At 38.4% G+C, this 12856-nt stretch overlaps 1 protein-coding gene across 3 annotated transcripts in view; it reads right to left on the bottom strand.

Moving 5' to 3' along the window:
• Positions 1-12856, bottom strand: part of PHYHIPL (phytanoyl-CoA 2-hydroxylase interacting protein like) — a 94281-nt gene that overhangs the window by 8730 nt on the left and 72695 nt on the right. The gene's annotated exons all lie outside the window — the stretch shown is intronic.

The following is a 12856-nucleotide window of genomic DNA, read 5'->3' as shown; positions in this document are numbered from 1 at the left end:
AACCTTGGAGGTCTTTATGTAATAAATTTCCTGGCCAGAAAAACTGAACTGGAATTAGTGTTTTTTAGGTTTTTTTTCCCCCAGGGTACTGTTTGCTAATTAGGTCCTCTCTCTTGTGTTTTTCTTACAACAGAGCTGGTTATTCCTCCTTTACCATTCCCCCAGTTCTATTCTCCATCCTTCTTGCCTTCCACTGTGAGCTGGGACTCTATCATCCAGTTCATCCTTGTTCCTTGGTCCCTTCCATTTCAGTTCTGCCAGTGGGGGCACCAGCATATCTGGGAGAGGAGGGAGTAAAACCTTGAGTGTGTCATCTTCTACTTTCTCCATTCTTCAGAACCTTATGGTTCTGGCGTGGCTGGATTCACCTGTACCACATGTCTCTATTTCTCCTATCAGATGTACTCTATCCCCCTTCTCAAAAATAGTAAAACTTTTCAATTCTTGATAGTTCTTGTTTGCTTTAGCATTCCTTATTGTTGCCTTCACCCTGCCTATACCTTTGTGAATGGTGCTTTTGTCAAATTTTCTCCAGAACTCCTACTAAATGTCCCTTCTCTTTCTTGTTGGGCCCTTAACCAGCAAGACTTGGGATGAAAATTACAACCTACTATGCAGGCATGAGAAGGTTCCCAGTCAGCATTCTTCTTCCTTTTTTTTTTTGTTCTTTTTGCTTTCTATTTTTTTTTTAATGTAATTTGTTGTCCAGTTGGCTAACATACATTGTATACAGTGTGCTCTTGGTTTTGGGGGCAGATTCCTATGATTCATCGCTTACATACAACACCCAGTGCTCATCCCAACAAGTGCCCTCCTCAATGCCCATCGCCCATTTTCCCCTCTCCTCCATCCCCCTCCCCATGAACCCTTAGTTTGTTCTCTGTATTTAAGAGTCTCTTATGGTTTGCCTCCCTCCCTCTCTGTTTGTAACTATTTTTCCCCTTCCCTTCCCCCATGGTCTTTTGTTAAGTTTCTCAAGTTCCACATATGAGTGAAAACATATGATATCTGTCTTTCTCTGACTGACTTATTTCACTTTGAATAATAGCGTCCAATTCCATCCATGTTGCTGCAAATGGCAAGATTTCATTCTTTCTCATTGCCAAGTAGTATTCCATTGTATATATAAACCACATCTTCTTTATCTTTTCATCAGTTGATGGACATTTAGCTTCTGTCCATAATTTGGCTATTGTTGAAAGCACTGCTATAAACATTGGGGTTACATGTGTCCCTATGAATCATCACTCCTGTATCCTTTGGATAAATTCCTAGTAGTGCTATTGCTGAGTTGTAGGGTAGCCTTTGGGTCAGTGAGGTGTGCTCAAGATCTCCCCTGACTATAGTACAGCAATGAGACTCAAAGGCTGCTACCAAGGAAGCTTATTAAAATGCGATTCAAAGTAAGACCAAAAAACTGTCTGTCACATATTAGAATACACTAGAAAAATAAATGATGTATGATATTCCAATTGGACCCCATATTTTTATTCTTACTGTTCTTCCTTGCCTCCTGATGTTCCAAAAATTCCTTCTATTATTGTTTTCTTCCTTTTTCAAAAACTTAAAAAAACTACAATGGTCCAAAATCTTTGGAGTGCAACAAGAAGTTCTAAGGAAAGTTTATAGCAATACAGGCCTATCTCAAGAATCAAGAAAAAAATCTGACACAATCTTACTTTACAACCAAAATGAGCTAGAAAAAGGAGAACAAACAAAACTCAAACCCAACAAATAGGATTACAGTAGAAATAAATGATATAGAAACTAAAAAAACAGGAGGACCTGGGGAAGATGGTGGCGTAGGAGGACTCTGGGCTCACCACGTCCTGCTGATCACTTAGATTCCACCTATACCTGCCTAAATAACCCAGAAAACCGCCAGAAGACTAGCAGAACAGAGTCTCTGGAGCCAAGCACAGACGAGAGGCCCACGGAAGAGGGTAGGAAGGGCAGCGAGGCGGTGCACACTACATGGACTGGCGAATGGAGCCGGGGCGGTGGGGCAGCGCGCAGGCCAAGCAGAGACCCCGCGTCTGGCTTGCAAAAGCAGAGGGGCCAGAGGGAGTGTATTCAGACAGCAAGCGGGACTTAACATCTGGAAGGTTATTAAGTTTACAGCTCTGCTCGGAGAGCGGGAAGGCTGGAGGACAACAGGAGGGAGAGTTGCTGAGCCCCGGGATGACAGAGCTCAGTTTGGCGGGGAACAAAGGTGCTGGCCAGCGCCATGCCCCTCGCCCATCCCCCAGCCAAAATCCCAAAGGGAACCAGTTCCTGCCAGGGAACTTGCTTGCACCACGAAAACACCCAACACTGTGCTTCTGCGGAGCCACACCTCCTGCAGCAGGTCTGACTCCCTCCCACTGCCTCAGGGCCCCTCCTGAAGTGGATCACCTAAGAAGTGAGCTGAGCCTGCCCCTCCCGCCCCTGTGCACCTTGCCTATCCACCTCACTTAATATGCCAGATCCCCAGCACCACAAGCCTGGCAGAGTGCAAGTAGCCCAGACGGGCCACACCACCCCACGGTGAATGGAGAGGGGAAGAGCAGGTACACACCAGTCTGACTGTGGCCCCAGAAGTGGGCTGGGGGCAGACATCAGGACTGACTGTGGCCCCACCCACCAAGGCCAGTTATTCAAGACAGAACAGGGGAAGTGCCCTGCAGTTCCACACCACTCCAGGGACTATCCAAAATGACCAAACAGAAGAATTCCCCTCAAAAAACCTCCAGCAAATAACGACAGCTAACAAACTGATCAAAAACGATTTAAACAATATAAAAAGAGAGTGAGTTTAGAATAATAGTCATAAAATTAATTGCTGGGCTTGAAAATAGTATAGAGGACAGCAGAGAATCTCTTGCTACAGAGATCAAGGGACTAAGGAATAGTCAGGAGGAGCTAAAAAATGCTATAAACAAGCTGCAAAATAAAATGGAAACGACCACGGCTCGAATTGAAGAGGCAGAGGAGAGAATAGGTGAACTAGAAGATAAAATTATGGAAAAAGAGGAAGCTGAGAAAAAGAGATAAAAAAATCCAGGAGTATGAAGAGAAAATTAGAGAACTAAGTGATGCACTAAGAGAAATAATCTACGCATAATTGGTATTCCAGAGGAGGACGAGAGAGGGAAAGGTGCTGAAAGTGTACTTGAAGAAATCATAGCTGAGAACTTCCCTGATCTGGGGAAGGAAAAAGGCATTGAAATCCAAGAGACACAGAGAACTCCCTTCAGACGTAACTTGAATCCATCTTCTGCATGACATATCATAGTGAAACTGGCAAAATACAAGGATAAAGAGAAAATTCTGAAAGCAGCAAGGGATAAACGTGCTCTAACATATAAAGGGAGACCTATAAGACTCATAACAGATCTCTCTTCTGAAACTTGGCAGGCCAGAAAGGAATGGCAGGAGATCTTCAATGTGATGAACAGAAAAAATATGCAGCCGAGAATCCTTTATCCAGCAAGTCTGTCATTTAGACTAGAAGGAGAGATAAAGGTCTTCCCAAACAAACAAAAAACTGAAGGAATTTGTCACCACTAAACCAGCCCTACAAGAGATCCTAAGGGGGATCGGTGAGACAAACTACCAGAGACATCGCTACAAACATAAAACATACAGACATCACAATGACTCTAAACCCATATCTTTCTATAATAACACTGAATGTAAATGGACTAAATGCACCAACCAGAAGACATAGGGTATCAGAATGGATAAAAAAAACAAGACCCATCTATTTGCTGTCTACAAGAGACTCATTTTAGACCTGAGGACACTTTCAGATTGAGAGTGAGGGGATGGAGAACTATTTATCATGCCACTGGAAGTCAAAAGAAAGCTGGAGTAGCCATACTTAAACTAGACTTTAAATTAAAGGCTGTAACAAGAGATAAAGAAGGACATTATATAATAATTACAGGGTCTATCCATCAGGAAGAGCTAATAATTATAAATGTCAATGTGCTGAATATGGGAGCCCCCAAATATATAAAACAGTTACTCACAAACATAAGCAACCTTACTGATAAGAATGTGGTAATTGCAGGGGACTTTAACACTCCACTTACAGAAATGGATAGATCATCTAGACACACGGTCAATAAAGAAACAAGGGCCCTGAATGATACATTGGATCACATGGATATGACAGATATATTTAGAACTCTGCATCCCAAAGCAACACAATATACTTTCTTCTGGAGTGCACATGGAACATTCTCCAAGATAGATCATATACTGGGTCACAAAACAGCCCTTCGTAAGTATACAAGAATTGAAATCATACCATGCACACTTTCAGACCACAATGCTATGAAGCTTGAAATCAACCACAGGAAAAAGTCTGGAAAACCTCCAAAAGCATGGAGGTTAAAGAACACCCTACTAAAGAATGAGTGGGTCAACCAGGCAATTAGAGAAGAAATTAAAAAATATATGGAAACACATTAAATGAAAATACAACAATCCAAACGCTTTGGGACGCAGCGAAGGCAGTCCTGAGAGGAAAATACATTGCAATCCAGGCCTATCTCAAGAAACAAGAAAAATCCCCAATACAAAATCTAACAGCACACCTAAAGGAAATAGAAGCAGAACAGCAAAGGCAGCCTAAACCCAGCAGAAGAAGAGAAATAATAAAGATCAGAGCAGAAATAAACAATATAGAATCTAAAAATCTGTAGAGCAGATCAACGAAACCAAGAGTTGGTTTTTTGAAAAAATAAACAAATTGATAAACCTCTAGCCAGGCTTCTCAAAAAGAAAAGGGAGATGACCCAAATAGATAAAATCATGAATGAAAATGGAATTATTATAACCAATCCCTCAGAGATACAAGCAATTATCAGGAAATACTATGAAAAATTGTATGCCAACAAATTGGACAACCTGGAAGAAATGGACAAACTCCTAAGCACCCACACACTTCCAAAATCAGGAGGAAGTAGAAAGCTTGAACAGACCCATAACCAACGAAGAAATTGAATCAGTTATCAAAAATCTCCCAACAAATAAGAGTCCAGGACCAGATGGCTTCCCAGGGGAGTTCTACCAGACGTTTAAAGCAGAAATAATACCTATCCTTCTCAAGCTATTCCAAGAAATAGAAAGAGAAGGAAAACTTCCAGACTCATTCTATGAAGCCAGTATTACTTTGATTCCTAAACCAGACAGAGACCCAGTAAAAAAAGAGAACTACAGGCCAATATCTCTGATGAATATGGATGTAAAAATTCTCAATAAGAGACTAGCAAATCGAATTCAACAGCATATAAAAAGAATTACTCACCATGATCAAATGGGCTTCCTTCCTGGGATACAGGGCTGGTTCAACATTCACAAATCAATCAACGTGATACATCACATTAATAAAAGAAAAGAGAAGAACCATATGATCCTGTCAATCAATGCAGAGAAAGGATTTGACAAAATTCAGCACCTTTCTGAATAAAAACCCTCGAGAAAGTCCGGATAGAAGGAACATTCTTAAACATCATAAAAGCCATTTATGAAAAGCCCACAGCTAAGAAATATGATCCTCAATGGGGAAAAACTGAGAGCTTTCCCCCTGAGATCAGGAACACGACAGGGATGCCCACTCTCACTGCTGTTGTTTAACATAGTGTTGGAAGTGCTAGCATCAGCAATCAGACAACAAAAGGAAATCAAAGGCATCAAAATTGGCAAAGATGAAGTCAAGCTTTCACTTTTTGCAGATGACATGATATTATACATGGAAAATCCAATAGACTCCACCAAAAGTCTGCTAGAACTGATACATGAATTCAGAAAAGTTGCAGGATACAAAACCAATGTACAGAAATCAGTTGCATTCTTATACACTAACAATGAAGCAACAGAAAGACAAATAAAGAAACTGATCCCATTCACAATTGCACCAAGAAGCATAAAATACCTAGGAATAAATCTAACCAAAGATGTAAAAGATCTGTATGCTGAAAACTATAGAAAGCTCATGAAGGGAACTGAAGAAGATATAAAGAAATGGAAAAACATTCCGTGCTCATGGATTGGAAGAATAAATATTGTCAAAATGTCAATACTACCCAAAGCTATCTACATATTCAGTGCAATCCCAATCAAAATTGCACCAGCATTCTTCTCAAAACTAGAGCAAGCAATCCTAAAATTCATTTGGAACCACAAAAGGCCCCAAATAGCCAAGGTAATTTTGAAGAAGAAGACCAAAGCAGGAGGCATCACAATTCCAGACTTTAGCCTCTACTACAAAGCTGTAATCATCAAGACAGCATGGTATTGGCACAAACACAGACACATAGACCAATGGAATAGAATAGAAACCCCAGAACTAGACCCACAAACGTATGGCCAACTCATCTTTGACAAAGCAGGAAAGAACATCCAATGGAAAAAAGACAGCCTCTTTAACAAATGGTGCTGGGAGAACTGGACAGCAACCTGCAGAAGGTTGAAACTAGACCACTTTCTCACACCATTCACAAAAGTAAACTCAAAATGGATAAAGGACCTGAATGTGAGACAGGAAACCATCAAAACACTAGAGGAGAAAGCACTAGGAAAAGACCTCTCTGACCTCAGTCGTAGCAATTTCTTACTTGACACATCCCCAAAGGCAAGGAATTAAAAGCAAAAATGAACTACTGAGACCTTATGAAGATGAAAAGCTTCTGCACAGCAAAGGAAACAACCAACAAAACTAAAAGGCAACCAACGGAATGGGAAAAGACATTTGTAAATGACATATCAGACAAAGGGCTAGTATCCAAAATCTATAAAGAGCTTACGAAACTCCACACCCGAAAAACAAATAACCCAGTGAAGAAATGGGCAGAAAACATGAAAAGACACTTCTCTAAAGAAGACATCCGGATGGCCAACTGGCACATGAAAAGATGCTCAACGTCGCTCCTCATCAGGGAATTACAAATCAAAACCACACTCAGATATCACCTCACGCCAGTCAGAGTGGCCAAAATGAACAAATCAGGAGACTATAGATGCTGGAGAGGATGTGGAGAAACGGGAATCCTCTTGCCCTGTTGGTGGGAATGCAAGCTGGTGCAGCCACTCTGGAAAACAGTGTGGAGTTTCCTCAAAAAATTAAAAATAGACCTACCCTATGACCCAGCAACAGCACTGCTAGGAATTTACCCAAGGCACACAGGAGTGCTGATGCATAGGAGCACTTGTACCCCAATGTTTACAGCAGCACTCTCAACAATAGCCAAATTATGGAAAGAGCCTAAATGTCCATCAACTGATGAATGGATAAAGAAACTGTGGTTTATATACACAATGGAGTACTACGTGGCAATGAGAAAGAATGAAATATGGCCCTTTGTAGCAACGTGGATGGAACTGGAGAGTGTGATGCTAAGTGAAATAAGCCATACAGAGAAAGACAGATACCACATGTTTTCACTGTTATGTGGATCCTGAGACACTTAACAGAAACCCATGGGTGACTGGAAGGGAAAAAAAAGAGGTTAGAGTGGGAGAGAGCCAAAGCATAAAAAACTCTTAAAAAGTGAGAACAAACTGAGGGCTGATGGGGGGTTGGAGGGTGGGGAGGGTGTGTGATGGGTATTGAGGAGGACACCTTTTGAGATGAACACTGGGTGTTGTATGGAAACCAATTTGACAATAAATTTCATATATTGAAAAAAAAAGAAACTAGAAAAACACAATAGAACATATCAATGAAACCAGAAGGTGGTTCTTTGAGAAGATTAACAAAATTGATAAACCTCTAGCAATACTCATTAAAAAAAGAGAGGATCCAAATACACAAAATTATTTATGAAAAAGGAGAAATAACAACCAACACCACAGAAATACAAACAACTGTAAAAGATCTTATATGCCAACAAACTGGACAACTTACAAGAAATGGATAAATTCCTAGAAACATATAACCTACAAAAGCTAATGCAAGAAGAAATAGAAAATTTGAACAGACCTATTACCAACAATGAAGTCAAAATGATAATCAAAAAAACTTTCAAAAAACAAAAAAGTCCAGGACTAGACAACTTCAGAGACAAGTTCTACCAAACATTTAAAGAAGAGTTAATACCCATTCTTCTCAAACTACTCCAAAAAATACAAGAGGAAGGAAAACTTACAAATTCATTCTACAAGGCTAGTATCACCCTGACCAAAATCAGATAAAGACATCACAAAAAAAGAAAACTACAGGGCAAAATCTCTATGGAATATAGAAACAAAAATCCTCAACAAAATATCAGCAAATCAAATCCAACAATAGATTTAAAAAGTTCATGCCACAGTCAGGTTGGATTTATTCCCAGGATACAAGGGTTTAATATTCATATAAAAATCAACATAATGTGTCACATCAATAAGAGAAAAGATAAGAACCATCTGATCATTTCAATAGATGCAGAAAAAGCATTTGACAATAACAACATCCTTTCATGATAAAAACCCTCAACAAAGTGGGTTTAGAGAGAACACACTGCCACATAATAAAGGAAAAGCCCACATTATATAAAAAACCCACAGAGAATATCAAACCCAAGTTTTCCCCCTAAGGTCTGGAATAAGACAAGGATGTCCACTCTCACCACTTTTATTCAACATAGAACTGGAAGTCAGTCTTAGTTACAGCAATCAAACAACATAATATCCAAATTGGTAAGGAAGAAGTAAAACTCTCACTATATGCAGATTACATGATACTATATATGGAAACCCTAAATGAGGCACCTGGATGGATCAGTCGGTTAAGTGTCCAACTCCTGGTTTCGGCTCAGGTCATGATCTCACGGTTCATGGGTTTGAGCCCCACATCAGGCTCTGCACTGTCAGTGCACTGACAGTGTAGAGCCTACTTGGGATTTTCTCTCTCTCGCCCTCTCTCTCTGCTCTTCCTGTGTGCTCTCTCTCTTTCTCAAAAAATAAATAAACAAAAAAAAATCGTATTAACTCCACCAAAAACCTACTAGAACTGATACATGAATTCAGTAAAGTCACAGGATACAAAATCAATGTACAGAAATCCATTGCATTTCTACACACTAATAATGAAACAGAAGAAGGAGAAATTAAGAAAACAATCCCATATACAATTTCACCAAAAGCAATAAAATATCTAGGAATAAACTTAGCCAAAGATGTGAAAGACTTGTATTTTAAAAACTATAAGAAAAAAAAGTCAAGATGACACAAAGAAATGGAAAGACATTCCATGCTTATGGGTTAGAAGAACAATTGTTAAAATGTCTATACTACCCAAAGCAATCTACAAATTTAATGCAATCCCTATCAAAATACCAACAGCACTTTTTGTAAAACTAGAACAAACAATTCTAAAATTTGTATAGAACTACAAAAGACCTCAAATAGCCAAAGGAGTCTTGGAAAACAAAGCTGGAGCTATCATAATTCCAGATTTAAAGTTGTATTAGAAAGTAGTAATAATGAAAACATTTTGGTACTGGAACAAAAACAGATGCATAGATCAATGGAACAGAATAGAAACCCCAGAAGTAAACCCACAAGTACATAGATTAATCTTATCTTTGACAAAAGAGGGAACACTATCCAATGGGAAAAAGTCTCTACAACAAATGGTGCTGGGAAACTACATGCAAAACAATAAAACTGGACCACTTTATTACACTATACACAAACATAAACTCAAAATAAAGACCTAACTGTGAGACCACAAATCATGAAAATTCTAAAAGAGAGCACAGGCAGTAATTTCTCTGACATTGGCCATAGAAACATTTTTCTAGATATGTCTCCTGAGGCAGAGGAAATAAAAGCAAAAATAAACTATTGGGACTACATAAAAATAAAAAGCTTCTGAACAGTGAAGGAAACAATCAACAAAATGAAAAGACAACCTATGGAATGGAGAAGATATTTGCAAGTGACATATGCAATAAAGGGTTAGTATCCAAATATATAAAGAACTTATACAACTCAACACCAAAAAACCCAAACAATCCAGTTAAAAATAGGCAAAAGAACAGACATTTCTAAAGAAGGCATCCAGTTGGCCAACAGACACATGAAAACACGTTCAACATCACTCATCATCAGGAAAATGCAAATCAAAACTACAATAAGATATTACTTCACACCTGTCAGAATGGCTAAAATCAATAACATAAGAAACAAATGTTGGCAAGGATATGGAGAAAAAGGAACCCTCTTACACTATTGGTGGGAATGCAAATTAGTATAGCCAATGTAGAAAACAGTATGGAGATTCCTCAAAAAGTTAAAAATAGAACTACCTTATGATTCCAGAATTTCACTACTGGGTATTTACCCAAATACAAAATCCTAATTCAAAGGGATACAAGCACCCCTATGCTTACTGCAGCATTATTTATAATAGCCAAGTATGGAAGCAGCTTCAAGTGTCTGTTGACTGATGAATGGATCAAAAAGATGTGGTATATATGGTGTATGCAATGGAATGTTACTTAGCAAAAAAAAGGATGAAATCTTTCTATGTGCAACATGAGTAAAACTAGAGAGTATAAATATAAAGCTAAATGATATAAGTCAATCAGAGAAAGACAAATAACATATGATTTCATACAGGTGATAGTTAAGAAACAAAGTACAAAAGAGAGAGACAAACCAAGAAACAGACTTGTAACTATAGAGAACAACTGATGGTTACCAAAGGCCAGGTCAGTGGGAGGATGGGAGATATAGGGGATGGGATTAAAGAGTATACTTATCATGATGAATAAAAAAATAAAATAAAAAATAAAATAAAATAAAATAAATATATAAATTAATAAAATAAAACAAAAAACAAAATAAAATACCAAACTTCTTTTAGTCATTCTTTTAAGGGTAGATATGCTGGTGACAAATTCCCCTTAATTTTCCTTCATCTGAGAATGTCTTGATTCCCCTTTATTCTTGAATGGTATTTTCACTAAATATAGGGTTCTGGGTTGACAGTCCTCTTTCAGAACTTAGAAATATTGTGTCACTTCTTTCTGGTCTACATGGTTTCCAATGATGATGTTATTCCAATTGTTTTTCCTCTATAGATGAGGTATCCTTTTTGTCTCTGATCAACTTAGAGGATTTGTTTTCTCTTCAATTTTCAAGAGTTTATAAAGTGTCTTGGAACAGATTTATTTTGGTTTATCCTATTTGGGATTTACTTAGCTTTTTTAATCTTTAGGTTTCTGTCCTTTGCCAAATTTGGAAACATATCAGCTATTTTTTTCTCTGCATATTTTCTTAGCTCCACCCTCTTCCTTCTTTCTTTTCGACACTAATGACATCAGTATTAGATATTCGATACTATAGTCCTACATGTCTGTGAAGCTATGCTCTTTTTTTTTTCAATTAATTTTCTCTTAATTCAGTTTGGATAATTTCTATTGTTCTATCTTCAAGCTTATGGATTCTTTCCTTTGTCCTATTCATTTTGTTATGGAGTCTATCCACTAAGTTTTTACTTACAGGTTTTTTTTCAGTTCTACAATATCCATTTAGTTCTTTATATCTTCTAGTTCTTTGTTGTTTCTATTTGTTTTAAGTACATTTGTCATTCCTTATTGAAAATTTTTTATGTTGGCTTTTTGAAAATCCTTGTCAGATAATGCTAAAATCTGTGTTATCTTGTCATTGATGTCTGTTGATCAGCTTTTCTCATTCAAGTTAAGATTTTCCTGATTCTTGGGACCATCAGTGGATTTCAATTTTATCTTGGACTTTCGGAGGATTAGGTTATAACGCTGGGTCTTATTTAAATCTAGTTATTTCAGCAGGCCTCTTTTGGCTACGTATCAGAAGAAGAAGTGGACGAGTGTCACTTCATTGCTGTTAGGAGAGAAACGTCTAGGATTCCCAGTCAACCTCAATGATACACGGAAGGAGATGACTACTGGGCAGACTAAGAGTAGAGGCTTTCACGAGGCTTCTGCTAATACAATCTACCTGGGAGAGGGAGAAGTTGTCTCAGTACTGCTCTGTACATGGCCTTCACTGATATTCAGAGGCAAACCTTATTCCTGGGCTGCAGTGAAAAGTCCTGGTTTCTGGTAGGACTGGGGTGATACCACCCCAGTAGGGAAGGTAGCACATTGCCAATGGTGGGGGGGGGGGTATAAGTCCCAGTTTCCCATTCAACTTTCTCTGACATCACTCCAGTAAGGGATGGAAGAGGAGGGAGGGTGCTTCCTTACAGGTAGGAGAAGGTGGAAGTATCCCTACTTGGCTTTGGCTGGTGAGAATGGAAAAAAAGTTATCCCCCATGGTGTTTGACTGAAGTAGGGCAATTACTGTCTAAAAGCTTTGTGTATTCAAGTCTATTTCTTTCCTAGTCATTTGGGTTAATAAAGGAGACTTTCTGAATTTTGTTTGATAGTTTTTGTCTTTATTTTTTTTTTTTTGTTTTGTTTTTTGGTTTATGCCCATCAGCATTTTGGGGTTTCTGGCTTCTTTAGCACTCGGTCTGGAATATAAGAGCTAAAAAGAAAACTAAGGGAACTCATCACTGTGTTGTCCCTTGAGTCCCTCGGTCCCTAATTGGTTTATCTTCTCTCTAGTTTTCAGTCTTCTTCCACCTTTCAGATTCTTATGTTTCTTTTACATACAAAGTCCAGAGTTTTTAGTCATACTTAGCAGGAAAAATAGGGAGAAGGGTGTCCACTCCATCTTGTCCTGGCTCAAAATTCTTACCCTTGTTACATTCTCACTAACAGAAACTGAATATCAATATGATATGTGTCCAACATGAATCTATAAACTCAATTAATGAAAAAATAGCATCAGAAATATAGAGTTAAGAACTTGGACTAGGAGAAATGTATTAGTGACAGGCATCAACTTTGGGCAT

The sequence above is a fragment of the Acinonyx jubatus genome, chromosome D2 (assembly GCF_027475565.1).
Source record: "Acinonyx jubatus isolate Ajub_Pintada_27869175 chromosome D2, VMU_Ajub_asm_v1.0, whole genome shotgun sequence".
Lineage (NCBI taxonomy): Eukaryota > Metazoa > Chordata > Mammalia > Carnivora > Felidae > Acinonyx > Acinonyx jubatus.
The sequence above is the reverse complement of the archived record's forward strand: the minus strand, read 5'-3'. Positions and strand labels throughout refer to the sequence as shown.